We start from the raw sequence: 27,247 nt of genomic DNA on the forward strand, positions 1-27,247 counted from the left end.
AAGGAAATAGAATGGCCATGATCAGTTCAAAAGGCATCAATCAATCAATCTTCATCATACTGCACAGGCCACCTAAAACAAATATCAATGAATGTCCCATACATTCATTGATACGATCACATCCACACCAGAGTTCTGTGCTCACCTGTCTGGTGGCTGGTCCTGTCTCAGAGAGACAGGCTGAGACATGGGCCAACTGGGGCCTGACAGGGTCCACCTGGGGCATCGCTGTGTTACACCACACCACACACTCCTGCTAACATGGCCCAGATACTAACACTACACACACTGCACAGGTGCTCCGCGAGCCAGTGTTAATTGCTGCTAATTGATGTAGCGGCGCATTGAGGCATATGTGGTTTCTGTGTGTATTCTAATGAGAGCAGAGAGGAAGGAGGTTTGGAGGTGCTGTCACGACTTCCGCCGAAGTCGGTCCCTCTCCTTGTTCGGGCGGCGTTCGGCGGTCGACGCCACCGGCCTTCTAGCCATCGCCGATCCACTTTTCATTTTCCATTTGTTTTGTCTTTGTTTTACACACCTGCTTTCAATTCCCCAAATTACATGTTCATTATTTAACCCTCTGTTTTCCCCATGGTTTTTGTGCGTGATTGTTTTATGTATGTTCGGTCCGTTATTGTGGGCTCGGTATTAAGACATGTTATTGGAATATTTGAGTAAAGTTACTTGTGTTACTCATCTCTGCTGTCCTGCGCCTGACTCCTCTGCACCAGCTACACCCAGACCACTACAGGTGCTGTACGCCAACATGGCAGACAAGTCATGACAGTACACTACTGTACGTGAAAATAGATGTTGCTAGTTTTGGTACCAAAAATAGAAATGGATAACTTCACAGGGGTATCAGCATTGTCTCCATGACCAGAAAATCTCAAATCTAACTGTCAGAAAGGTTTGACTAATTGAAACTCCATTCTCACTGGATTTCTGTTATGTATTGTGTATCATGATACCTTGACAAGAGGCAATAGTTTCTACCACAACTAAGTTAGAACACAAGAACAGAGTGATAGGCAGCTAGACAAAGTGATACTAGTCGAGGGAGACACATCTCTCTCTCTCTCTCTCGCTCTCTCTCTCGCCTCTTGCTCTCTCCTCTTGCTCTCTCCTCTCGCTCTCACTCTCTCTCTCCTCTCTCACTCTCGCTCTCTTCTCTCACTCTCTCTCTCCTCTCACTCTCTCTCTCTCTCTCTCTCTCTCTTTTTCTCTCTCTTTTTCTCTCTATCTCTCCTCTCTCTCTCCCTCTCTCTCTCTCTCTCTCTCTCTCTCTCGCTCTCTCTCTCTCGCTCTGTCTCTGGCTCTCTCTCTCTCTGGCTCTGTTCCACAGAACAAGAACTTGAAAATAATTACTCTTTTTGATTGTAATTCTGCCTCAAAGAAAATATGCTTGATTTCCACTGTGAATTATTCTAGCTTTTGTGGCTGATTTATCGAAAAAGGAGGGTTGCATTTGTAATAAAGCAGAATAAATTATTTCTTGGTGTTAATATTGGATATTTGATTGAAAAGGATACAGGAGCAGTATAAAATTGTCCAGTAAATTATTGTGTTGCAGCCAGGCTTGCTATCCAGAGGCGGGCGGGCGAGCTCAGAGGATATTGAAAGATAATAGCTTTTCTCTTTGCTAAAGATTGGTAATTACAGAGCCCTTATTGTCATTACCAGCCCATTTTCATTGTTCTGTGTTGAATGAGGAGACTCGATTTCCTTGGATTATCTTATTTTTGCTACGTATGTGTTTGTGTGCATGTGGGTGGACATGATGTGCATGCGTGTGTTTGTGTACCTGGGTGGACTTTGTGCAAGTGGGTGTGTTTGTGTGCGTGTGGGTGGACATGGTGCGTGGGTGTGTTTGTGTGTGTGAGTGGACTTGGTGCGTGGGTGTGTTTGTGTGCGTGGGTGAACAAGGTGCGTGGGTGTGTTTGTGTGCGTGGGTGGACATAGTGCGTGGGTGTGTTTGTGAGCGTGTGGGTGTTTGTGTGCGTGTGGGCGGACATGGTGAGTGGGTGTGTTTGTGTGCGTGGGTGGACATGGTTCCAGTGGGTGTGTTTGTGTGCGTGGGTGGATATGGGGAGTGGGTGTGTTTGTGTATGTGGGTGGACATGGTGCGTGGGTGTGTTTGTGTGCGTGGGTGGACACGGTGCGTGGATGTGTTTGTGTGCGTGGGTGGACACGGTGCGTGGGTGTGTTTGTGTGCGTGGGTGGACACGGTGCGTGGATGTGTTTGTGTGCGTGGGTGGACACGGTGCGTGGATGTGTTTGTGTGCGTGGGTGGACACGGTGCGTGGATGTGTTTGTGTGCGTGGGTGGGTGGACACGGTGCGTGGGTGTGTTTGTGTGCGTGGGTGGACATGGTGCGTGGATGTGTTTGTGTGCGTGGGTGGACATGGTGCGAGTGGATGTGTTTGTGTGCGTGGGTGGGTGGACACGGTGCGTGGATGTGTTTGTGTGCGTGGGTGGACATGGTGCGAGTGGATGTGTTTGTGTGCGTGGGTGGGTGGACACGGTGCGTGGATGTGTTTGTGTGCGTGGGTGGACATGGTGCGCGGGTGTGTTTGTGTGCGTGGGTGGACATGGTGCGAGTGGATGTGTTTGTGTGCGTGGGAGGACACGGTGCGTGGATGTGTTTGTGTGCGTGGGTGGACATGGTGCGCGGGTGTGTTTGTGTGCATGGGTGGACATGGTGCGCGGGTGTGTTTGTGTGCGTGGGTGAACATGGTGCGTGGGTGTGTTTGTGTGCATGGGTGGACATGGTGCGTGGGTGTGTTTGTGTGCGTGGGTGAACATGGTGCACGGGTGTGTTTGTGTGTTTTACATCACAACACGACATGTCAGTGTCCATCTCATTTTACCAGCTAGTTAGTGACAGTGGGAGACACACTACTGTTTAGAGCAGTTTTGTTTGGTGTGTAATCACAATCCTGAGTTTTGTGTTTTTGCTAATAATGCATAGTCCTCCACACCTTGGAAGTGTAGATACATATTTACCATGTCAATAAACCAGTTTGAATAGAATTGAATTGCCTGAGAGAGGGGGTTGGGGGAGAGAGAGCAAGAGCAAGCCAGAGTGAGAGAGGGGGAGAGAGAGCAAGACAGAGTGAGAGAGGGAGAGAGAGAGCAAGACAGAGTGAGAGAGGGAGAGAGAGAGCAAGACAGAGTGAGAGAGGGAGAGAGAGAGCAAGACAGAGTGAGAGAGGGAGAAAGAGAGAGCAAGACAGAGTGAGAGAGGGAGAGAGAGAGCAAGACAGAGTGAGAGAGACCTATGGAGAGAACATTAATTGTCCATGACTGTGACTGTGTCCTCCCCTGTTTGCCTGCCACTAGCCAATCAATAGTAAACATAGTCTGATTATAGAGGGAACACCCCCTCTCTTAAAGAGGCATTGTACACAACATCAATCAATAAGGCCACTGAAAGGCAGCTCTCCATGGGTGCTCTATGAGTCAGTGTAGGAAAACATGTATTTACGTGACGGGTAGCGACACAAACAAAACCACAATTAACGTAAACACAAATCACTGTTTTATGTTGTAATGTAAATATTTAGTCTGGTTACATGTGGAGCTAATTTGAATTACCATAGATTTTCAGCTTGGATCTTTCCTATAGTACAGTACATAAAATGTAATTTATGACTATGGTAGTATTGTGTAGTAAATGTAGGATGACTATGGCAGTACTGTGTAGTAAATTTAGGATGACTATGGTAGTATTGTGTCGTAAATGTAGGATGACTATGGTAGTATTGTGTAGTAAATGTAGGATGACTATGCTGCCCTACCAAGCAAAAAGGCAGTAACTGCTAATTTGGTTGAACATGAGTTCATGTCATTTTTGCTATGTTAAATACATACTTAATCATGTGGACAAGTATCCTGCCTATATTGTATTGTGTTTTGGAGAAAATGGGGGGTCATGTTAGCAGTAATTGCATAAAGTTACTGTTTAACCAAGGTAAATAAAAGCCATTTTTCTCAGTTCCGCTCTATGAGCAGTTACTGCCTTTTTGCTTGGTAGGGCAATATGGTAGTATTGTGTAGTAAATCTAGGGTGACTATGGTAGTATTGTGTAGTAAATGTAGGATGATTATGGTAGTATTGTGTAGTAAATGAAGGATGACTATGGTAGTATTGTGTAGTAAATCTAGGATGACTATGGTAGTATTGTGTAGTAAATGTAGGATGACTATGGTAGTATCGTGTAGTAAATGTAGGATGACTATGGTAGTATTGTGTAGTAAATGTAGGGTGACTATGGTAGTATCGTGTAGTAAATGAAGGATGACTATGGTAGTATTGTGTAGTAAATCTAGGATGACTATGGTAGTATTGTGTAGTAAATGTAGGATGACTATGGTAGTATTGTGTAGTAAATATAGGATGACTATGGTAGTATCGTGTAGTAAATTTAGGATGACTATGGTAGTATTGTGTAGTAAATATAGGATGACTATGGTAGTGTCTTGTAGTAAATGTAGGATGACTATGGTAGTATTGTGTAGTAAATCTAGGGTGACTATGGTAGTATTGTGTAGTAAATGTAGGATGATTATGGTAGTATTGTGTAGTAAATGTAGGATGACTATGGTAGTATTGTGTAGAAAATGTAGGATGACTATGGTAGTATTGTGTAGTAAATCTAGGATGACTATGGTAGTATTGTGTAGTAAATGTAGGATGACTATGGTAGTATTGTGTAGTAAATGTAGGATGACTATGGTAGTATTGTGTAGTAAATATAGGATGACTATGGTAGTATTGTGTAGTAAATATAGGATGACTATGGTAGTATTGTGTCGTAAATGTAGGATGACTATGGTAGTATTGTGACACAACTGTGGGGGTCATCTTGAAGGTCTGAGACTTCTGTGAATCTTCTTCTGTCCTCTTTGACCTGCGACCGGTATTTCTGTCTCAAACTCCTGTCTTTCCATTACGGCCCCCAAACCCCTGCCTCCCCATCTGCCTGCCTCCTGCCTCCCCATCTGCCTGCCTCCTGCCTAACTCTCTGCATATACTAAATGGAAAAAGATGAGAGTCGAATCTAAACCTAAATGATGAAGGCTTTTTGGGGCTTTTGCACTTTGTTCTCCCCCTAAAATTGCTTTCCCCACAATTTCCAACCCTCTGCAATTTAACCAATTTGGGAAGGGAAATTTACCATTGCTAAATGTTTCATTTCCCTTTTGGTAGATTTGAGGAAGTATGGTTCAATTTCCGACATCTCAAATTCATAATGCTTCCTGAATAAGAAATAATAGCAAAAAAATGCAGCTACATTATGTTATGTATTCCAATGTTCTTTGGAAATGTTTTTTGGGTTCAAGAACGGAGGCAAAGTAAAGCTAAGACATAGGGGATGGGAGGAGCGGTGTAGCTGACCCTGACCCTTCATCTTTGACCTTTGATCTTGCTGTCATAAAGCACTGGCTTTTCTGCCTTGGCTGGGGGATGGGGGGTTGATGGGATCACTGACTGCTAATAGACGTGTGTCTAAGGAAGGAAGGAAAGGCTGTTGGAATAATGACTGTGTCCCATCACCCTCCAAGTCTCTTTTACCACCAACCTATCATTCCCCCTGGCTGTAGGAAGATCACATTTACACCCAGGCTTCATTCACGGCCTGTGACTGGGCCCCCACTTGGTGAACCCCAGAAGGTATGGCAACGTTGAGGGAGAGAGGGGGCAGAGAGGAGTGACTCTACTCTCCAAAATGTTCTTCTCTTTACCATGCAGGGCTCTTTGCGTATGGCAAAGGGTGCAGACACTGAGTTAAGAGGATTAGTGACTTGAAAAAGGTAGCCGTCATTTAATTGAAGGCTTACAGGCTGCAGCAGAAAAGATGAGCAGTCAAAGTGAAGGTAACCCAGCCCAGAACATCCTGAAGAGACCACATTTGCCAAAGTCCATGTTTCCCTCCTCTCCTCTCGCCTTGCCCGCCTCCTCTTCTCCCTTAGTAGCAGCACATCATGCTTTATCGCCATGCCCCAGCTTCTTAAAAGACGTTTACACATTTCACAATTTTAATCTCTTCCGCTGGTGAAAAAGGTGCCTTCAACTCGATTTATTCAAATGCTGTGATCTCTGGGGCTGCCTAGGCTGATTCCCTCCCAGTGTAGCTGGGCCATGTTGGAGGTTTATGTTACATGAGCAACTAACTCTGCTGCCTGTAGAACACTTTGATTATGATTATGTGGCAGAGCGCTGTTGTATATTTCTAGGCAGGGTAAAGCAGATTTAGACCTCTCTGAGCCACAACATGCTTTGTCTGGTGGTCGACTCTCCGATGCGTGCTCTTGTGAGACATCTCGGGCTCTATTTGATGTCTGTGTCCAGCGCTGTGGAAGCCAGAGAGGTTGTAAACTCCTCCTTAAGTGCACTGCTCGCCGGATAAAATGGGCCACTCAGACGAGTGGAAGAGGTGGAAGTCAAATATGATAATGGGAAAATTGTAAGTTGCTGGGCGGCTGCGCTCGGCAGGGTGTGTGGTGAGAGGAGCAGTGGCGTGAAGGAGAGAGAGAGAGAGAGAGCTGAAACACCAAGGCCTCACGAGACTGGCCCTTTTCTGTTCCTTTGTGAAAATTAGGATCATATCGCTATGAGTGACTGCCGGACCGTTGGTGAAAGAGGTGGGATCAGATGGAGGTAATGCAGGTAAGGGATGACCTAATCTGGCCCCTAATAACCTGCTTCACACCCACTGCCTGCCTGATTCAGCAGAAGTATGGTCTGGCTGATAACAGGAAGAGAGGAGGAGAGGGGAGGAGAGGCCCCAGCAACCCTCATTATCTGACACTCTGAGGCTGATTGGCCCTGTTAGACTCTGAACTACTAGCGGTCACTGGCTTGTAGGGGGACCCTCTAACTCTTCCTGTCAATCCCACTCAGTCTCTTTCTCTTTCTCTCTCTCTATCACCCTGCTGCACTCAACTGAGACATCACACATACACACTTCCAAATATACACCGCACGCACGCACTCACGCAGGCACACACACAGACACCAAAAACACTTATTTCTGTCATCCAGCACTATAAACACATACAAAACAATGTGTACATAAACAAAAGCACAATGCTGTTTATGTGAATACATATTCAGTAAGCACAATGCTGTTGATGTGAATACATATTCAGTAAGCACAATGCTGTTGATGTGAATACATATTCAGTAAGCACAATGCTGTTGATGTGAATACATATTCAGTAAGCACAATGCTGTTGATGTGAATACATATTCAGTAAGCACAATGCTGTTGTTTTGAATACATATGCAGTAAGCCACTCTGTCCCCATATAGGTATCTCAAGGCGGTCTTTGATTTTATTTCCACTCACACTGACTGGACAGTATTTCTCTGAGAAAGTCACTGCTTCCACTGTCTCACTGTATCAACTATTAGACAACAACTTAGGTTGCACGTCTTGTTACTCATGTAATACTACTAATTGAAATTGTGCAGTTTGCACCAAATGGTTTATTCATAACAGTACTGCAGTGCTCTTCCAATATTCTTGCCAAATGGCATTCATAAGTCTATGTACAAGGTGTAAGTGTGTATGAACCCTTCACCCCCCCTTCCACTCCTCTCACATCCCTGAATGTGGCTAGATGACAACAAGGCTTCATGTTTTCCTTAAATGCTGGGATTAGAGCCTCCAGCATCATTTGATTAGACAAGGCATGGCCTTGATTGCACCCAGTCCTATTTGTTTCCTGGCCCTAGTCGGTAATCACCCTCGTTATGTGTCTCCTCCTCCTCCTCCTACTGTATTTGTCAGGTGTTCCTGTCTCACGCAAGAGAATGTGCCATGGCCCAGTCTTCCATTGGCTTGGCTCCCTGTCTCCCTCCCCCATCACCGCTGAATGAAATCCTATTAAATGATCCTTCACTCTCTCATAGTTGCTTTGTTTTCTGTTTAAAGAGACCCTGGCTGTGTGTGGTGCCGAGGAGACGAGAGGAGGAGAGGAAAGTGGATTATGAGTCACTCACTGCCAAACGGGGGAGTAGGGGGTAGGAGGGAGGAGAGAGAGTGGGGATGGGTGTTTGCGTGAGGCACTGATGCATGGCATGGCACCACCAACGCACGTTCATTTATACGCACAAACATAATCACAAATGTATGCATGCACATACGCATAAGCACACATAAATACACAAAAAAAACACACGCTTGTATAGACACACACAAACAGTCACGCACGCACGGACACACACACACACACACACACACACACACACACACACACACACACACACACACACACACACACACACACACACACACACACACACACACACACACAGGTACACAGGCACACTTGGACGAATTGTAAATACAAATTGCTGGGTGCAATGCCGTAAAACTACAGCCGGCCCTCCAGTAATGTAAATTGCAGTGTAGCCGTTGGCTATGGCTCTGCCAAATCAGAACGCTACAAGTGATGCTGCCAATAGTGCCTGGGTGGCCTGGTGTAGGTTTGTATGTCTATGGGAGCTCAACTGCAGCTCTACTGATATGATGCACAATCATTGAACTAGCCCAATCAGCAAGTCTCTGTACCTAACAGACCATTGTCTAGGGACTAGGCCCCCCAATGACCTTTGACAGACAGCAGACATACTCCCTCATCTCAGATCACTTTACAGCCGCCTTTGTACACATGTTTTATTCATCCAACAGGTGATTTCTCCTCTAGGTGGTCAGTGGCTGATTACCAGCTTCTATTTACTGTAATTTACTCTAAACACTATGAGGCCAGTCCCAGAGGCAGATGAATCCTAATCTCAGTTCTCTATTTTCTGAAGAGACCCACAGATTGCATCTTGGTTGTGAAATGAAATGTTCTATCCAGCAGTGAGTGTTTACAATGTTCTGAGGCCTCCCCCTCTATCAGAGACTTCTTCCAAGCCGCCGGTCTGCAAATCAAATCAAATGTTATTCGTCACGTACACATTTTACAGCAGGTATAAAAGGTGCAGTGAAATGGTTGTGTGATAGCAACATTGTAGTACAATAATCAATATCAAGAATAAACAAATAAATAAAAATAATACGTAGTAGAAGAGGAAGTATAGTAATATCCTGATATATACACAGTAGGATATACAGTATAGATAATGAATGTGCAATGTCAAGAATGACTGTATTTACAAATACATAGTGGGTAGTATATTCAAATCAAATCAAATATTATTTGTCACGTGCACCGAATACAACAGGTGTAGTAGACCTTACCGCCAAATGCTTACTTACGAGCCTTTAACCAACAATGCAGATTTTTTTTTAAGTACCACATTTTTTTTATAATAGTAAACTAAAATATTTATAATAACAATAACTAGGCTATTTACAGGGGGCACTGGTACCGAGTCAATGTGTGGAGGTAAAGGTTAGTCGAGGTAAATTGAGGTAATATGTACATGTAGGTAAGGATAAAGTGACTATGCATAGGTAATAAACAGCGAGCAGCAGCAGCGTAAAAAAGGGGGTCAATACAAATAGTCCTGGTAACCATTCAATTAACTGTTTAGCGGTCTAATGGCTTGAGGGTAGAAGCTGTTTGGGAGCCTTTTGGAGCTAGACTTGGTGCTCTGGTACCACTGGCCGTGCGGTAGCAGAGAGAACAATCTATGACTGGGGTGGCTGGAGTCTTTGACAATTTTTAGGGCCTTCTTCTGACAAAGGTCCTGGACGGCAGGAAGCTTGGCCCCAGTGATGTACTGGACCGTACGCATTATCCTCTGTAGCACCTTGCGGTCGGATGCCGAGCAGTTGCCATACCAAGTGGTGATGCAACCAGTCAGGATGCTCTCAATGGTGAAGCTGTAGTACTTTTTGAGGATCTGAGGACCCATGCCAAACCTTTTCAGTCTCCTGAGGGGGAGCGGCTCTTCATGACTGTCTTGGTGTGTTTGGACCATGATAGTTTGCTAGTGATGTGGACGCCAAGGAACTTAAAGCGCTCAACCCGTTCCACTACAGCCCATTGATGTGAATGGGGGCGTGCTCGGCCCCCCTTTTCCTGTAGTCCACAATCAGCTATTTTGTCTTGCTCACGTTAAGGGAAAGGTTGTTGTCCTGGTACCACACTGTCAGGTCTCTGACCTCCTTCCTGTAGGCTGTCTCATCATTGTCGGTGTTCAGGCAAACCACCGTTTGTGCCATCGGCAGACTTAATGATGGTGTTGGAGTCGTGAGTGGCCATGCAGTTGTGGGTGAACATGGAGTACAGGAGGGTCTAAGCATGCACCCCTACGGGGCCCCCGTGTTGAGGATCAGCATGGCAGATGTGTTGTTGCCTACCATTACCACCTGGGGGTGGCCCATCAGGATGTCCAGGATCCAGTTGCAGAGGGAGGTGTTTAGTCCCACGGTCCTTAGCTTAGCTTATGTGCTTTGAGGGCACTGTGGTGTTAAACTGTAGTCAACAAACACCATTCTGAGCTTCAAGTCAACAAACACCATTCTCACATAGGTGTTCCTTTTGTCCAGGTGGGAAAGGGCAGTATGGAGTGCAATGGAGATTGTGTCATCTTTGGAACTGTTGGGGCGGTATACAAATTGTAGTGGGTCTAGGGTTTCTGGGATGATGGTGTTGATGTCAGCCATGACCAGCCTTTCAAAGCACTTCATGGCTACAGACGTCAGTGCTACGAGGCAGTAGTCAGGTTACCTTGGCTTTCTTGGGCACAGGGACTATGGTGGTCTGCTTGAAACATGTCGCTATTACAGACTCGGTCAGGGAGAGGTTGAAAATGTCAGTGAAGACACTTTCCAGTTGGTTAGCGCATTCTCTGAGTACGTGTCCTGGTAATCCGTCTGGCCCTGCGGCCTTGTGAATGTTGATTTGCTTATAGGTTTTACTCACATCGGCTACAGAGAGCATGATCACACAGTCGCCCGGAACAGCTGGTGCTCTTACTCATGGTTCAGTATTGCTTGCCTCGGAGCGAGCATAAAAGGCATTTAGCTCGTCTGGTAGGTTACGTCACTGGGCAGCTCGAGGCTGGGTTTCCCTTTGTAATAGTTTGCAAGCCATGCCACATCTGACGAGCGTCAGAGCCGGTGTAGTAGGATTCAACATCAGTCCTGTATTGGTTGCGCAGTTGAATAAATAGCATAGAACAGCAGCGTTGACTGTGTGTTTGTGTGCTTGTGTGTGTTTGTTTATAGGTGATTGTGTGCATGTGTGATTGTGTGTAAGGGTTGGATGTGTGGAGAGTCAGTGCAAATAGTCTCTAAGGTGCACACTGTACAGTATTTACAGTTGCTAATTGACTCACAATGCATTCACCATTAAGGGCTCTCCAAGTACCAGGCACCCAATTTCCCAGGCTTGCTGGATAGTTAGCGGTGTCATTAGGCTAGGTCTCTCCCCGATCGTTCTCCAATCTCCTGGCTAGAGGGGGGCCTCGTCGGGATAATTCCAGGGCATCATCAGGATTGTTTTCACAACATTGATCAGATTAGTGCTCAGTGGGAGCCTCTTGCTCGGGCATACAGGGCTAAAATAGACCCCCTCCACCCTGTCCCTCCACCCCGCACCTACACTAACTCATCTACAAGCTTTGACAAGCAAAGTTAACTTGAAATGAGCATATTTGCAAGTTGTTTTTTGAAGAACAGACACAAAAGTCTCTGACTGACGTCAATGCTGAATTCCACCACTCTATTTCTCCATCTCTACCCTCCTCTCGCTGCCTCTCTATCCTCACCCCTCCTTCTCTCACCTCTTCTCTTTCTCCTCCATGCTGTATGTCTGCTGTCTCCTTCAGAGTGCTGATTTGCATCTGAAACAACTTTGGATCGATTCTCTGTTCTCTCCATCACACACGAGAGGCATCTGGTCGAAATAACAGTGGTGTGGCGTGTTTGTATAGACCAGTCTCTCTACATGTCCAGAGTACTCAGGAAACTCAATGCACAACCATCCTTTAGGTCTGTGCAGGAAAGACAGTGAGGATGAGTACACTGGAGAGCCATGACATGGTTTTATACAGTATCCCTGGCATGGAGAATCCAATCTGCCATTTCATATGTTCTTAAAACATAATCTTCAGCAAAAAGCAAATCAGATGTCAAAATGTCAAATGTCAAAATTGCATTGAAGTGTCTCACATTTTGTGCATAGTCAATTGACACATGCAGAGTATTTAAGTTGTAATTTTTGCAGTGGGTTGAGGTCTTAGGTGTGTAGAGAGACTTCAGCGTACCCTCTAGATGACATCATCACATGTTGTTCCCTGTCTGTCCCCCGTCTGTCCCCGCGGCATGCTGTGAGTGTTCTCATGTCAGTTCTGGCCAGGCCAGGCCGAGCCAAGGCTCCTTGAAAGCTGCCTGCCTCATTACTGTAATGAACTTTTTAATTACTTTCACCCCCTCTGAGAAAAAACGGCACCCATTAAGAGGATGTGATTGCCTTTTATATCATTTACTTAGCCCAGGCCACTAACCGGCAGCCATTTTCCATCTCAATAAACTCCTTATCTTTCAAGCAGTTGATCGCGTTCCCTTTTTCTTCACATTCAGACACAGCTAAAGTAGTTGTCCGACAAAAAGAGTTGGACTGAATGCTTGATTGGAAGAGGAAAACTTCAGGTTCAAGATTGGGCCTATGACAGTCCTTAAGTTCTAGGCTGGAGACGCTAGTCTGTGTGTATTTTTGTTACTCGCTGGCTGGCCTATTTGTTAAGTTCTAGGCTGGAGACGCTAGTCTGTGTGTATTTTTGTTACTCGCTGGCTGGCCTATTTGTTAAGTTCTAGGCTGGAGACGCTAGTCTGTGTGTATTTTTGGTACTCGCTGGCTGGCCTATTTGTTAAGTTCTAGGCTGGAGACGCTAGTCTGTGTGTATTTTTGTTACTCGCTGGCTGGCCTATTTGTTAAGTTCTAGGCTGGAGACGCTAGTCTGTGTGTATTTTTGGTACTCGCTGGCTGGCCTATTTGTTAAGTTCTAGGCTGGAGACGCTAGTCTGTGTGTATTTTTGGTACTCGCTGGCTGGCCTATTTGTTAAGTTCTAGGCTGGAGATGCTAGTCTGTGTGTATTTTTGGTACTCGCTGGCTGGCCTATTTGGATTGTCGTGGACTAGTTGCAGATGTAACTGACTTGCAGTTATTTGTAATTGCCGCAAACAAATTATAAATGGTATAAAAGTAACTTGTATCAAAATTAATAAAAGTTATTTTCAATCTGCTCCTTATTATTATAAACCCACTGGTATTTAAAACTTAACAATGTAATTTCAAATCCATTAAAGCATAAGGGTTTCATTACATTGCTAATATATAGTTTTGTTACCTTAATATTCACATTTAATTGTACATAGTTATTATAGGGCTTGTTTGTTCTCTATTAAACACAGATATAGTCACTGCTCTGCAATAATGCATATACATGTTATGGCTTGTAAATTAATTTTTGTAATTGCTTTTACAAACTCTAAATTAGTATTTTATAACTTGTCTTATTGGCTTATTTCCATAATCACTAGTAGCCATGAACAAGAAGTAGTCCCAACCCATAGACGATTGACATTACAACCATAAACTCATACACAGGGATGGAGAATTAACATTACACCTACTGCTTTTTAAAACATGTTTTATAATTATTTCTCACAACCTGGCAAGTAGCCTCAGTAGTGAATAGAGACATATGGGGAGGATTTCATTCCTTCTCTATTTAGAGTTGCCAGACAGCATTAAACAGGGATCCAGTTGAAAACACATTGTATTCACTCTCCTTAATTAACACTTATACCAGTGTAGATGTGAGGCAAGCTTGTTCTTGCCTCCGAATAATGGGCACCATTTTCCGTGGTTGGGTTTGTGGACAACAATGCCTGTTTTTAATTCAAAGACAGATGATTTTTGGAAGGCTGCTGTTTTTGCCCCTGAAACCTAGAGCTGGGAGGATGAGAGGGAGGGGAAGGTTTGTCTGCATTGTTGCAGTAGTGTGAAAATAAATATATATATAAAGAAATGTATATATATAAAAATATATAATAAATATGTGTGTGTGTGAAACAGTGGTGAAGCGAACACAAACCCCTGTGCTGTGTCATTCAATCATGTTTTAGTATGTGTAGCCTACTAGAGAATACTGGGAATGTTGAATGGAGAGAGAGATTCATTTCGACAACACATTCAAAACACATTTCCTTCAAAACAAAGGGATTTCTTCTCATTTCCTTTACACTGTTTGCCTGCTCACATCCAGCTAGCCTCTTTTGACTGTGAGCACATCTCAACTGAAGCAAAAATTACAACTTGACGGAAGTGGCTCATTTACAGTGTGCAGTTCCTCATTCTGACCAACAGGTGTCCCTCTTTTTCTTCAGAAATCCATTGCAAAACTGTTTCACTGGCTGATCTCTGCTGTGTGTGTGTGTGTGTGTGTGTGTGTGTGTGTGTGTGTGTGTGTGTATGTGTGTGTGTGTGTGTGTGTGTGTGTGTGTGTGTGTGTGTGTGTGTGTGTGTGTGTGTGTGTGTGTGTGTGTGTGTGTGTGTGTGTGTGCATTTGTGTGCATTTGTGTGTGTTTGCACGTATGTGTGTTTGTGTCCGCAGCTAACTAACTCCGAACTCCAAGCTAGTCCCATCAGTCTTTCCATATCCCGGCCCCTTAATTCAAACGGGAGGATTTGGGGGTTGCATTTTGATCTGCACATAAAAACACATCATTAACTACCTTTCTGGTGTGCTAGGACAATCTCATGTGCTTTTGTTTAAATCTACTCACTGATGCAAGGGCTTCTCATTTCCTTGGAAATTGCCAGCCAGGCCGAGAGCACAGGACTATTTAGTGTTGGGGTGTAACATGGAGATTTTGGAAGGGACTTGAGCTGTATGTTGATGTGAGAAAGTGTGTGTGTGTGTGTGTGTGTGTGTGTGTGTGTGTGTGTGTGTGTGTGTGTGTGTGTGTGTGTGTGTGTGTGTGTGTGTGTGTGTGTGTGTGTGTGTGTGTGTGTGTGTGTGTGTGTGTATATTCTCTCTCTGATGGTGATTGCTCCAGCCTATGTCTGGCCACCTCTAGCCAGCCACACAGAGTGGTATTTATTCTAATGTATTCCATATGGATGGCTTTGACCCACAGGGAAGTAATGTAAGATTGAGTGCGCTGGCGTTTTATGACCGTCATTAACATTAACCCCAGAAAGCGAGAGTTGAAGGCGGAGGGTTAATCCCATGCTCTTTAATGGATCCCAGCATTCCCAGTAAATAACAGCCTATCTTGGGCCAGTCCATTGGGAAATACTAAATCCAAAACAATATAGCTGTGAAAATGGTTTGCCTGAAACAATCCACACAGACCAGGGTATTGAGTTATCTTTGTTATGCATGTGTGGTTTTGTATGTGAAGTCCACTGCCGCTGTATGCTATATAATGTGTTGTAAATATGTTAACGATAGGTCAGCTTGTTAGCCTGGCAGAGAACAATACAGATCCAATCTCATTCTACCCTTGGGCAATGACTGTCATTGTCATGAGCAGGACATTCCCATACCTTGACACTGTACGTGCTGGATAGGGGAAGTACTGTTCAATCTAGACTCTGCTCTATTTCTGTCCCTGTAACGGACGTCGTATAGAGGGGACCAAGGCGCGGCGTGTTGAGTGCTCATAATTATTCTTTAATGAAAAACGAAACACTTTACAAAGAAACAAAACGACAGCAAACAGTTCCGTCAGGCAACATACAACTAAACGGAGAACAACTACCCACACCAACACAGGAAAAACAGGCTGAATAAGTATGGCTTCCAATCAGAGACAACGATAGACAGCTGCCTCTGATTGGAAACCATACCTGGCTTCCAGTGTGGCTTTGGCAGAATCAGACTATGTGTCCTATACTCTCTCATGTTAGCTGGAGATTGTTTCTCTTCCTCTTCCTCTGCTATTCTCTTTCTCTCTCTACCTTTCTCTCCACTCAGACTTATTTTCTAATTGCCTTAAATCACTCCTTTTTTATGCCTTTTCTATGATAGCTGTCTGTTACTATTGGATGTAAATCCACATTGTAGAGCCAACATTCAAATCACATTCAAAATGGCAGTCAGACACCTATAATTAAGTAGGTTCATGATTCTTTCCCGGGTTGAAGAAGAGCTGCTCTAATATCGCTGTTTTTCCTAAAACGTAAAGTCCAGTAGTGAGAGAGATTTAGGATGTTGTGCTATAAGTGTCTCTCTGCAGAGCTAGCCTGGCAGTGTCATTGTTCAGGAATAGAGGGAGCTAGGGTGGAGAGAGAGAGAGAGAGGCACATCACGAAGCACAAAGCATATTGCTGTAGGAGAGGCTTGCAGATGGCATCTCAAAATTCACAGAACTCTTTTCTCCATTCTCTCTCTCTTCACCACTCTCTCTCTTCTCATTCCGCCTTTCTCTCATCTCTCTCTGTGTGTCCCCTCCTCTCTCTCTGCTTTCTTTTTCTCCTTCTACCTCTTTCTACTGCACATACAGAACATCCATACAAGTGTACACACACCACAGGCACACTGGCAGGGATAGGTGGACAGTATTGCTACCAGGCACATCTGTACTCACAAACTGAGAGTCCCTGTCCTTCTCTCTCTCTCTCTCTCTCTCTCTCTCTCTCTCTCTCTCGCTCTCTCTCTCTCTCTCTCCATCCTTACCTCCTTTCCTCCCTCCTTTCCTCCCTCCTTGCCTCCCTCCTTCTCTCCCTCCCTTCCTCTCTCATCTCTCTCTTTCCTTCGCAAAGGAAATTGAAATAATGATAATGTGTCCTTCTGACTGCATCAAAATATTGCCACTTCAAAAAAAAGCCGGGAGGCATGAAATGCAAATGGCAATGTGTAGCAGATGGATTGAGGTGCCTTCTTAAGGAGAGGAGGGGGAGGGGGGTGCAGCCTTTGGGGTGACAGTGGGGGGACACTATGGGGGGACAGGGGTGGAATGGAGGGGTATGGGATTGGGTTTGTGTGAGAAGTCATTCGCAGGTTGTTTCTGTTTTCCCAACTCACGTGTAATAATGGCTAGATTTATCATCGCTGATGTCGGGCTTTTTGTTTTGCCATCACACGAGTCTGAGTGGGCTCTCTCTCACACGGACACACACACACTTACTTTTGGGACATATCGGGGTCAGCTCGCGCCATATGGAGGCAGGCGCAATTAGTCGCTAACCAGCATGTTGTTTTGACTGCAGTTGTGTTACAGTTCAGTTCCAGTTGGGTAGCTAGCTGCCCCCCTACAGGGTGCCTCTGTCTGGACTCAGAGCCCGTCTGTGCAGGTGGACATGCGGCTGCGAAGTCACTCCTCCTACCCCATAAACCCTCATCTCGCTAGCCCGATACAGACACGGGAGCAAATCGATCGGTTCTGCCAACTGAGTGGGTATGTGCCTGTCATTCAGAGCACTGCCTGTGTGTGGAGAGAGAGAGAGAGAGAGAGAGAGAGAGAGAGAGAGAGAGAGAGAGAGAGAGAGAGAGAGAGAGAGTAAAAGGAGAGGGAAAGACGGATGGAGAAATAGAGAGGTGAAAGAGGGATGGAGAAATAGAGAGGGAAAAGAGGGATGGAGAAATAGAGAGGGAAAGATGGATGGAGAAATAGAGAGGGAAAGATGGATGGAGAAATAGAGAAGGAAAGAGGGATGGAGAAATAGAGAGGGGAAAGAGGGATGGAGAAATAGAGAGGGAAAGATGGATGGAGAAATAGAGAGGTGAAAGAGGGATGGAGAAATAGAGAGGGAAAAGAGGGATGGAGAAATAGAGAGGGAAAGATGGATGGAGAAATAGAGAAGGAAAGAGGGATGGAGAAATAGAGAGGGAAAGAGGGATGGAGAAATAGAGAGGGAAAGATGGATGGAGAAATAGAGGTGAAAGAGGGATGGAGAAATAGAGAGGGAAAGAGGGATGGAGAAATAGAGAGTGAAAGAGGGATGGAGAAATAGAGAAGGAAAGAGGGATGGAGAAATAGAGGTGAAAGAGGGATGGAGAAATAGAGAGGGAAAGAGGGATGGAGAAATAGAGGTGAAAGAGGGATGGAGAAATAGAGAGGGAAAGAGGGATGGAGAAATAGAGAAGGAAAGAGGGATGGAGAAATAGAGAGGGAAAGAGGGATGGAGAAATAGAGAAGGAAAGATGGATGGAGAAATAGAGGTGAAAGAGGGATGGAGAAATAGAGAGGGAAAGAGGGATGGAGAAATAGAGAGGGAAAGATGGATGGAGAAATAGAGAGGGGAAAGAGGTTTGGAGAAATAGAGTGGGAAAGATGGATGGAGAAATAGAGAAGGAAAGATGGATGGAGAAATAGAGAGGGGAAAGAGGGATGGAGAAATAGAGAGGGAAAGAGGGATGGAGAAATAGAGAAGGAAAGATGGATGGAGAAATAGAGAGGGGAAAGAGGTTTGGAGAAATAGAGTGGGAAAGATGGATGGAGAAATAGAGAGGGGAAAGAGGGATGGAGAAATAGAGAGGGAAAGATGGATGGAGAAATAGAGAGGGAAAGAGGGATGGAGAAATAGAGAGTGAAAGAGGGATGGAGAAATAGAGAGGGAAAGAGGGATGGAGAAATAGAGAGGGAAAGATGGATGGAGAAATAGAGTGGGGAAAGATGGATGGAGAAATAGAGTGGGAAAGATGGATGGAGAAATAGAGAGGGGAAAGATGGATGGAGAAATAGAGAGGGAAAGAGGGATGGAGAAATAGAGAGTGAAAGAGGGATGGAGAAATAGAGAGGGAAAGATGGATGGAGAAATAGAGTGGGGAAAGATGGATGGAGAAATAGAGTGGGAAAGATGGATGGAGAAATAGAGAGGGGAAAGAGGGATGGAGAAATAGAGAGGGAAAGAGGGATGGAGAAATAGAGAGGGAAAGATGGATGGAGAAATAGAGTGGGAAAGATGGATGGAGAAATAGAGTGGGGAAAGATGGATGGAGAAATAGAGAGGGAAAGATGGATGGAGAAATAGAGAGGGGAAAGATGGATGGAGAAATAGAGAGGGAAAGATGGATGGAGAAATAGAGAGGGGAAAGAGGGATGGAGAAATAGAGAGGGGAAAGATGGATGGAGAAATAGAGAGGGAAAGATGGATGGAGAAATAGAGAGGGGAAAGATGGATGGAGAAATAGAGTGGGAAAGAGGGATGGAGAAATAGAGAGGGAAAGATGGATGGAGAAATAGAGTGGGGAAAGATGGATGGAGAAATAGAGTGGGAAAGATGGATGGAGAAATAGAGAGGGGAAAGAGGGATGGAGAAATAGAGAGGGGAAAGATGGATGGAGAAATAGAGAGGGAAAGATGGATGGAGAAATAGAGAGGGAAAGATGGATGGAGAAATAGAGAGGGAAAGATGGATGGAGAAATAGAGAGGGGAAGATGGATGGAGAAATAGAGAGGGGAAAGAGGGATGGAGAAATAGAGAGTGAAAGAGGGATGGAGAAATAGAGAGGGGAAAGATGGATGGAGAAATAGAGAAGGAAAGAGGGATGGAGAAATAGAGAGGGAAAGATGGATGGAGAAATAGAGAGGGGAAAGAGGGATGGAGAAATAGAGTGGGAAAGAGGGATGGAGAAATAGAGAGGGGAAGAGGGATGGAGAAATAGAGGTGAAAGATGGATGGAGAAATAGAGAGGGGAAATATGGATGGAGAAATAGAGAAGGAAAGAGGGATGGAGAAATAGAGTGGGAAAGATGGATGGAGAAATAGAGAAGGGGAAAGAGGGATGGAGAAATAGAGAGGGAAAGAGGGATGGAGAAATAGAGAGGGGAAAGATGGATGGAGAAATAGAGAGGGAAAGATGGATGGAGAAATAGAGTGGGAAAGATGGATGGAGAAATAGAGTGGGGAAATATGGATGGAGAAATAGAGAGGGGAAAGAGGGATGGAGAAATAGAGAGGGGAAAGATGGATGGAGAAATAGAGAGGGAAAGATGGATGGAGAAATAGAGTGGGAAAGATGGATGGAGAAATAGAGAGGGGAAAGAGGGATGGAGAAATAGAGAGGGGAAAGATGGATGGAGAAATAGAGAGGGAAAGATGGATGGAGAAATAGAGAGGGAAAGATGGATGGAGAAATAGAGTGGGGAAAGATGGATGGAGAAATAGAGTGGGAAAGATGGATGGAGAAATAGAGAGGGGAAAGAGGGATGGAGAAATAGAGAAGGAAAGAGGGATGGAGAAATAGAGGTGAAAGAGGGATGGAGAAATAGAGAGGGAAAGAGGGATGGAGAAATAGAGGTGAAAGAGGGATGGAGAAATAGAGAAGGAAAGATGGATGGAGAAATAGAGAGGGGAAAGAGGGATGGAGAAATAGAGAGGGAAAGAGGGATGGAGAAATAGAGAAGGAAAGATGGATGGAGAAATAGAGAGGGGAAAGAGGGATGGAGAAATAGAGTGGGAAAGATGGATGGAGAAATAGAGAGGGGAAAGAGGAATGGAGAAATAGAGTGGGAAAGATGGATGGAGAAATAGAGTGGGGAAAGATGGATGGAGAAATAGAGTGGGAAAGGTGGATGGAGAAATAGAGAGGGGAAAGAGGGATGGAGAAATAGAGTGGGAAAGGTGGATGGAGAAATAGAGAGGGGAAAGAGGGATGGAGAAATAGAGTGGGAAAGATGGATGGAGAAATAGAGAGGGAAAGAGGGATGGAGAAATAGAGAGTGAAAGAGGGATGGAGAAATAGAGAGGGGAAAGAGGAATGGAGAAATAGAGAGGGAAAGATGGATGGAGAAATAGAGTGGGGAAAGATGGATGGAGAAATAGAGAGGGGAAAGAGGGTTGGAGAAATAGAGAGGGGAAAGATGGATGGAGAAATAGAGTGGGGAAAGATGGATGGAGAAATAGAGTGGGAAAGATGGATGGAGAAATAGAGAGGGGAAAGAGGGATGGAGAAATAGAGAGGGGAAAGATGGATGGAGAAATAGAGAGGGAAAGATGGATGGAGAAATAGAGAGTGAAAGAGGGATGGAGAAATAGAGAGGGAAAGATGGATGGAGAAATAGAGAGGGAAAGATGGATGGAGAAATAGAGGTGAAAGATGGATGGAGAAATAGAGTGGGGAAAGAGGAATGGAGAAATAGAGTGGGAAAGATGGATGGAGAAATAGAGTGGGGAAGATGGATGGAGAAATAGAGAGGGGAAAGAGGGATGGAGAAATAGAGAGGGGAAAGATGGATGGAGAAATAGAGAGGGAAAGATGGATGGAGAAATAGAGAGGGAAAGATGGATGGAGAAATAGAGAGGGAAAGATGGATGGAGAAATAGAGAGGGGAAGATGGATGGAGAAATAGAGAGGGGAAAGAGGGATGGAGAAATAGAGAGTGAAAGAGGGATGGAGAAATAGAGAGGGGAAAGATGGATGGAGAAATAGAGAGGGAAAGATGGATGGAGAAATAGAGAGGGAAAGATGGATGGAGAAATAGAGTGGGAAAGATGGATGGAGAAATAGAGAGGGGAAAGAGGGATGGAGAAATAGAGAGTGAAAGAGGGATGGAGAAATAGAGAGGGAAAGATGGATGGAGAAATAGAGAGGGAAAGATGGATGGAGAAATAGAGGTGAAAGATGGATGGAGAAATAGAGAGGGAAAGATGGATGGAGAAATAGAGAGGGAAAGATGGATGGAGAAATAGAGGTGAAAGAGGGATGGAGAAATAGAGAGGGAAAGAGGGATGGAGAAATAGAGAGGGGAAAGACGGATGGAGAAATAGAGAGGGAAAGAGGGATGGAGAAATAGAGAGGGAAAGATGGATGGAGAAATAGAGAGGGAAAGAGGGATGGAGAAATAGAGGTGAAAGAGGGATGGAGAAATAGAGTGGGAAAGAGGGATGGAGAAATAGAGAGGGAAAGAGGGATGGAGAAATAGAGAGGGAAAGAGGGATGGAGAAATAGAGAGGGAAAGATGGATGGAGAAATAGAGAGGGAAAGAGGGATGGAGAAATAGAGAGGGAAAGAGGGATGGAGAAATAGAGAGGGAAAGATGGATGGAGAAATAGAGAGGGAAAGAGGGATGGAGAAATAGAGAGGGAAAGATGGATGGAGAAATAGAGAAAGCTAGATATGAGGGGAGGTTGTCTATTTATTGTGAGTGGGTTATGGATAGGATAGTCAGCCAGCAGCATTGTATCTTTTTGTCAGCCAGATATATATATATATATTTATATATAGGAAAATGCCATGGCCTCCTCAGAACAATATAACTCTATGTTTGTAAATGCCACCTGAGACCGGATGTGCAGAGGACCTCTAAACATTTCCATGTCCATGTCCATTCATAGTGTTTGCTTGGAAAAGGTTGAGATATGTCTTCTCAAACAGGCACAATTCCCACCTGCTTTCATTGTTATAATACAGCACATTGTGACATGTATTAATATTCAATATATGACACTGCTTGATGAGACCACAAATTAGGTAAATAGTGGCATATTTGAATTTGGGTGAAATGTGTGCTTGGAATTGCATATGCATTTGCAGATATTTAAACGTCTGTCTACATAGGATACTAAAGAAAGCATGGTACTGCGTTGCACAAAAGCCCACTACAAGTACATTATTTTGAGTGAAATATTTGCTCAGAATTTTGTATGCATTTGCAATCATTCCTATGACTATTTATTTGCATATGATACTGCTTTAAAGTGTGTTATTTGTATTAGGCTTTGGCACAGTACAGTGTGTAATTCTGAAGGTGTGTGACTGTGATATCGATGTAGAGGGTTTGACGTGGTTGTAAGTGTACAGTTAAACAGCAGTGCACCGTGAACCAGCGAAGCGTCAGTGGAGGGGTGTCATATATTAAATGGGAGGCAGCCAAAGACAAATTATGGCCATGTCTTTGTGTTGTTCTTCTCTCTCTCACACTCTTGGCATTATATATTTTCACAGCTCAGTGAATCCACCCCACACACTCTCTCTCTCCCTCTCTTCCTCTGTCTCTCCTCACTCACTGGTACGTGCTTGGTGCTCTCGCTCTCTCCCTCACTCTCCCTCTCTGTTATTTTTTCTCCCTCTCTCTCTCTGTTGCTCTCTCTCTCCTTTTCTCCCTCTCGCTCCCCCTCTCGGGTCATGTTGTATTAGCTCTAGTAGATATAATAGGAGTGAAAGCGTGAGGTTGTTATTTGCATAGAAATAGCATGATGCCCCAGGCAGCATGGGAGAAGGACACAGAGATCATTTGTCTCAAATTTTAATGGAAACTTTTGCTGAGACAGAGATTTTTTCCCTCTCTCCCTCTCCTCCTCAACCCTTCATCCCTCCTCCCCTTTCTCCTCCACCCCCTCCTCCTCCTCCTCCACCCACATCTCTCCTTCTAGTCTCCACCCCTCCCCATCCTCTCGTTTCCCTCTCGGTGAATTAGCGTGGCTCGATTTGAAATTAGATGACATCTCAAATTGCTGCATGAACCACCACCTCTCACTGACGTACATTTCAATTGACTTTTTTTTATAGAGGCCGGTGTGGATGTGTGCTGTTGGACATTGAGGTTTCTGTAGCACTGATACCGGTTCATAGTGTGTCTCTGTCACAGCCACAGTCAGGGCCAGTCAGACTTTACACATATTCACATGTATTGCATTCACAATATGAATAAACACACTGCAGCACTAACACTATCCCTCCACTCCCCCTCCACTCCCCCCTCTCTTCCTTCCTACTCGGCTGCCCTTGGTCGGGTTGGTGTGACTTTCACCACTGTGCTGCTTGGCACTGCGTGGCGTGGTGCGGGGAGGGGATGGATGGCACCTGGTTGATACTGGGCTGGTGCTGGGTTGGCGCTGGGTGTTTGAGTTCCCGCACTGCTGATGTAGTCGGACAGGGCGTGTGGCGCAGCGCCAGGGAATGTGTCAGCTCTACGTCTCTGACCCGCTGGCAGAGACAGAGCCCACTGATGCTATCCAGCCCTGTTCCCCTGCCACACACACACACACACACACACACACACACACACACACACACACACACACACACACACACACGGGCACAATGGGAAATAGAAAAAGAAAGGTGATCCATAAAAATGAGTGGGTGTGTCGAAAGTGTTCTGTTATAAGATAGACGGCTTTGATTGAGCTGTGTTCTTTTTCTTCCGTTTCTTACCACGCAATATCCATACATTGAGCTACCGTACCGCAATAGTATGTACTTATGTTTTGAAGCCAGTGGATGAGCCTGAGTTGTATTTCACTGTTAGTTTTCCACAAACAATTATACATTTTCAGTTATAATACTGAAGATAGTTTATTTTTTATTAAAAGTACTGATGATGGGTGTACTGTTGCTTCCAGCATTGAATACATGTTCTTACTGTGACTGTCACCTTGATATTGGTTACTAGGTATCTACTAACAATGCCGTTGCTGGACAGTAGTGCTTGTCAAGCAGGAGCGAAGGCCACTGTATCCCTGTGTTCATGCCGTCCCCATTGAGTGTATGTATGTATCAAGGTCACATCTACATGGTTATCAATATTAGTTTATTGTGTAGGCTACTATCATAGTTGAACAAAAATAATGGGAGGAAAAAATGGCCTCGTTAGTTACCGCCGGCGACACAACCTTGCAGCTGCCCAGTAGGAAGCATTTCAGTTCAGCAGTATGTCGATGCAACACCGGTACACTGGTCGCCGACTTATCGACTCGTCATGCTGCCCAGTCAGCCACTCAAAACATTGAGTGGCAATAAATCTGCCCAAGTAGCTGATTCGCTTTCCATACACCCACTCCTTTTGATACACCCACTCATCCATATTCCGGGCATCATATTGGGCTGCAGCTCCTTATACTTACAATAGGAGAGCGTTGGTAGAAAAGGACCTAATTGTCATACTTGAGTAAAAGTAAAGATACCTTAATAGAAAATGACTGAAGTAAAAGTGAAATTCTACTTGAGTAAAAGTCTAAAAGTATTTGGTTTTAAATATACTTAACTATTGAAAGTAAATGTAATTGCTCAAATATACTTAAGTATCAAAAGTAAAAGTATAAATCATTTCAAATTCCTTATATTAAGCAAAGCAGACGGAACCATTTTCTTGTTTTTAAAAATTTGCGGATAGCCAGGACAGCCGCAGCCGGCTTCCAACAGTCAGACATCATTTACAAACTAAGCATGTGCTTAGTGAGTCCACTAGATCAGAGGCAGTAGGGACAATCAGGGATGTTGTCTTGATAAGTGTGTGAATCAGATCATTTTACTGTCCTGCTAAACATTCTAACTTTAACAAGTACTTTTGGGTGTCAGGGTAAATGTATGGAGTAAAAAGTACATACTTTTCTTTAGGAACGTAGTGAAGTAAAAGTAATAGTAAAAAATATAAATAGTAAAGTAGATACAAATACCCCAAAAAATTACTTAAGTAGTACTTTAAAATATTTGTACTTAAGTACTTTACACCCCTGTAGGAGAGCACCCCCTCACAGCTGCCTCAGAGCAGGGGGCCAGACCAGACTGAGAATGGGGTATCCCGCCATCCCAACCCTGCTCTGCCTTGCTGACAGTTTAAAGGGGTGCCCACAGCAAGACGGCATCACCCACAATCTTACCCCAGCCTCCGCCAGCCAGGGAAGCATTCACTTAATTAACGACAGGGTCAGTCATCTGAGCTGCTGGCCATCTGATTACCACCTGATTACAACCTGATTACAACCTGATTACAACCTGATTACCACCTGATTACAACCTGATTACCACCTGATTACCACCTGATTACCACCTGATTACAACCTGATTCAACCTGATTCCAACCTGATTCCAACCTGATTACAACCTGATTACCACCGGATTACCACCTGATTACCACCTAATTACCACCTGGATACCACCTGATTACCACCTGATTACAACCTGATTACCACCTGATTACCACCTGATTACCACCTGATTACAACCTGATTACCACCGGATTACCACCTGATTACCACCTAATTACCACCTGATTACCACCTAATTACCACCTAATTACCACCTAATTACCAGAGCAAATAGAAAGAGAAAAGAAAAAAGAAGAGGGGGTGCAGTGGAAGAGAAGAAAAAGAGAAGACTGCTATAATCTTTATACCACCCCCTGTGGAATATTAACCCGCCTCTGGCGGAGTGGTGCTGGGGAGCCAAAAGGAGAGGAGTGTGTGTGTCTGTGGGTGTGCATTGTGTCCTGGGCCACTGCGTGTGTGCGGTGCTGTGCGTCTCCAGTCCAAGGTGACCGTGCTGCCTGCCTAGGGTCCTGGGCCGGTTTGACAGCTTTAGGTGCACGGCCGGCGCCATAACCCATGGTGGCCATAAATAAACAGAAATGATGGGTGAAGAGGTTAAAACAAAAGAGGGTGAGACGGTAAGACAGTGGCACCGCCCCCTTTCCCTCCTCCTCCCTCCCTCGTCTTCAGGGGTGAACGGCATGATGGGAAGTGGGGTAAATGAGACATAAGGGTCAGAGGTCAGGGGTGTAGTGGGAGAAGCGAAAATGAGTTCAGTGGCCCCGGTACCATCCTTCATGCGATGCTCACACTTCTGCACACACACACACACACACACACACACACACACACACACACACACACACACACAATATTTGTTTCCTTTGTGTCATCTCCACAGTGAACTTAGAAGGTTCATGTTCGGGCCGGATGCACCACAGTGTGTGTGTGTGTGTGTGTGTGTGTGTGTGTGTGTGTGTGTGTGTGTGTGTGTGTGTGTGTGTGTGTGTGTGTGTGTGTGTGTGTGTGTGTGTGTGTGTGTGTGTGTGTGCTTCCTGCCTAGTGAGAGGTAGCATGGTGAGAGGGTGTCAGCGCAGTCGCTAGTGCCCTGCATGAGAGAGGAGAGCGGAGGGCAGTGCCAGGGTAGTGGCAGGGAGCAGATGGTGGTGGCTGTGCAGGGGGCTGCAGGGGGCTGCAAAGCAGAGAGGCAGCAGTGGGTAGGGACACAGCAGGCATGCAGTGGGTATCGGTCTGAGAACAGGCAGAGGACCGGGGCGGGGAGAACTCAGTGAAGAAAATGCCCATTCAAAATCATAATACCAAATCCCCCAACATTCACTGCCTGTGTAGACTGAGAAAGATTAGTTTGAGAGGTAGGTAGGTTTCTCCTCTCCTCTCCTCTCCTCTCCTCTCCTCTCCTCTCCTCTCCTCTCCTCTCCTCTCCTCTCCTCTCCTCAGGCTGATCACACCACACCGCAGTGCGGAGGAGAACGAGGGCCCAGAGGAGGCCCTTTGTCACCCGATCTGTCGATACTCAGAAGGGATGGCATGTCACCGGAGACCCCCTGGGGT

This window comes from Salmo trutta, chromosome 26 (genome assembly GCF_901001165.1).
Source record: "Salmo trutta chromosome 26, fSalTru1.1, whole genome shotgun sequence".
Classification (NCBI taxonomy): Eukaryota; Metazoa; Chordata; class Actinopteri; order Salmoniformes; family Salmonidae; genus Salmo; species Salmo trutta.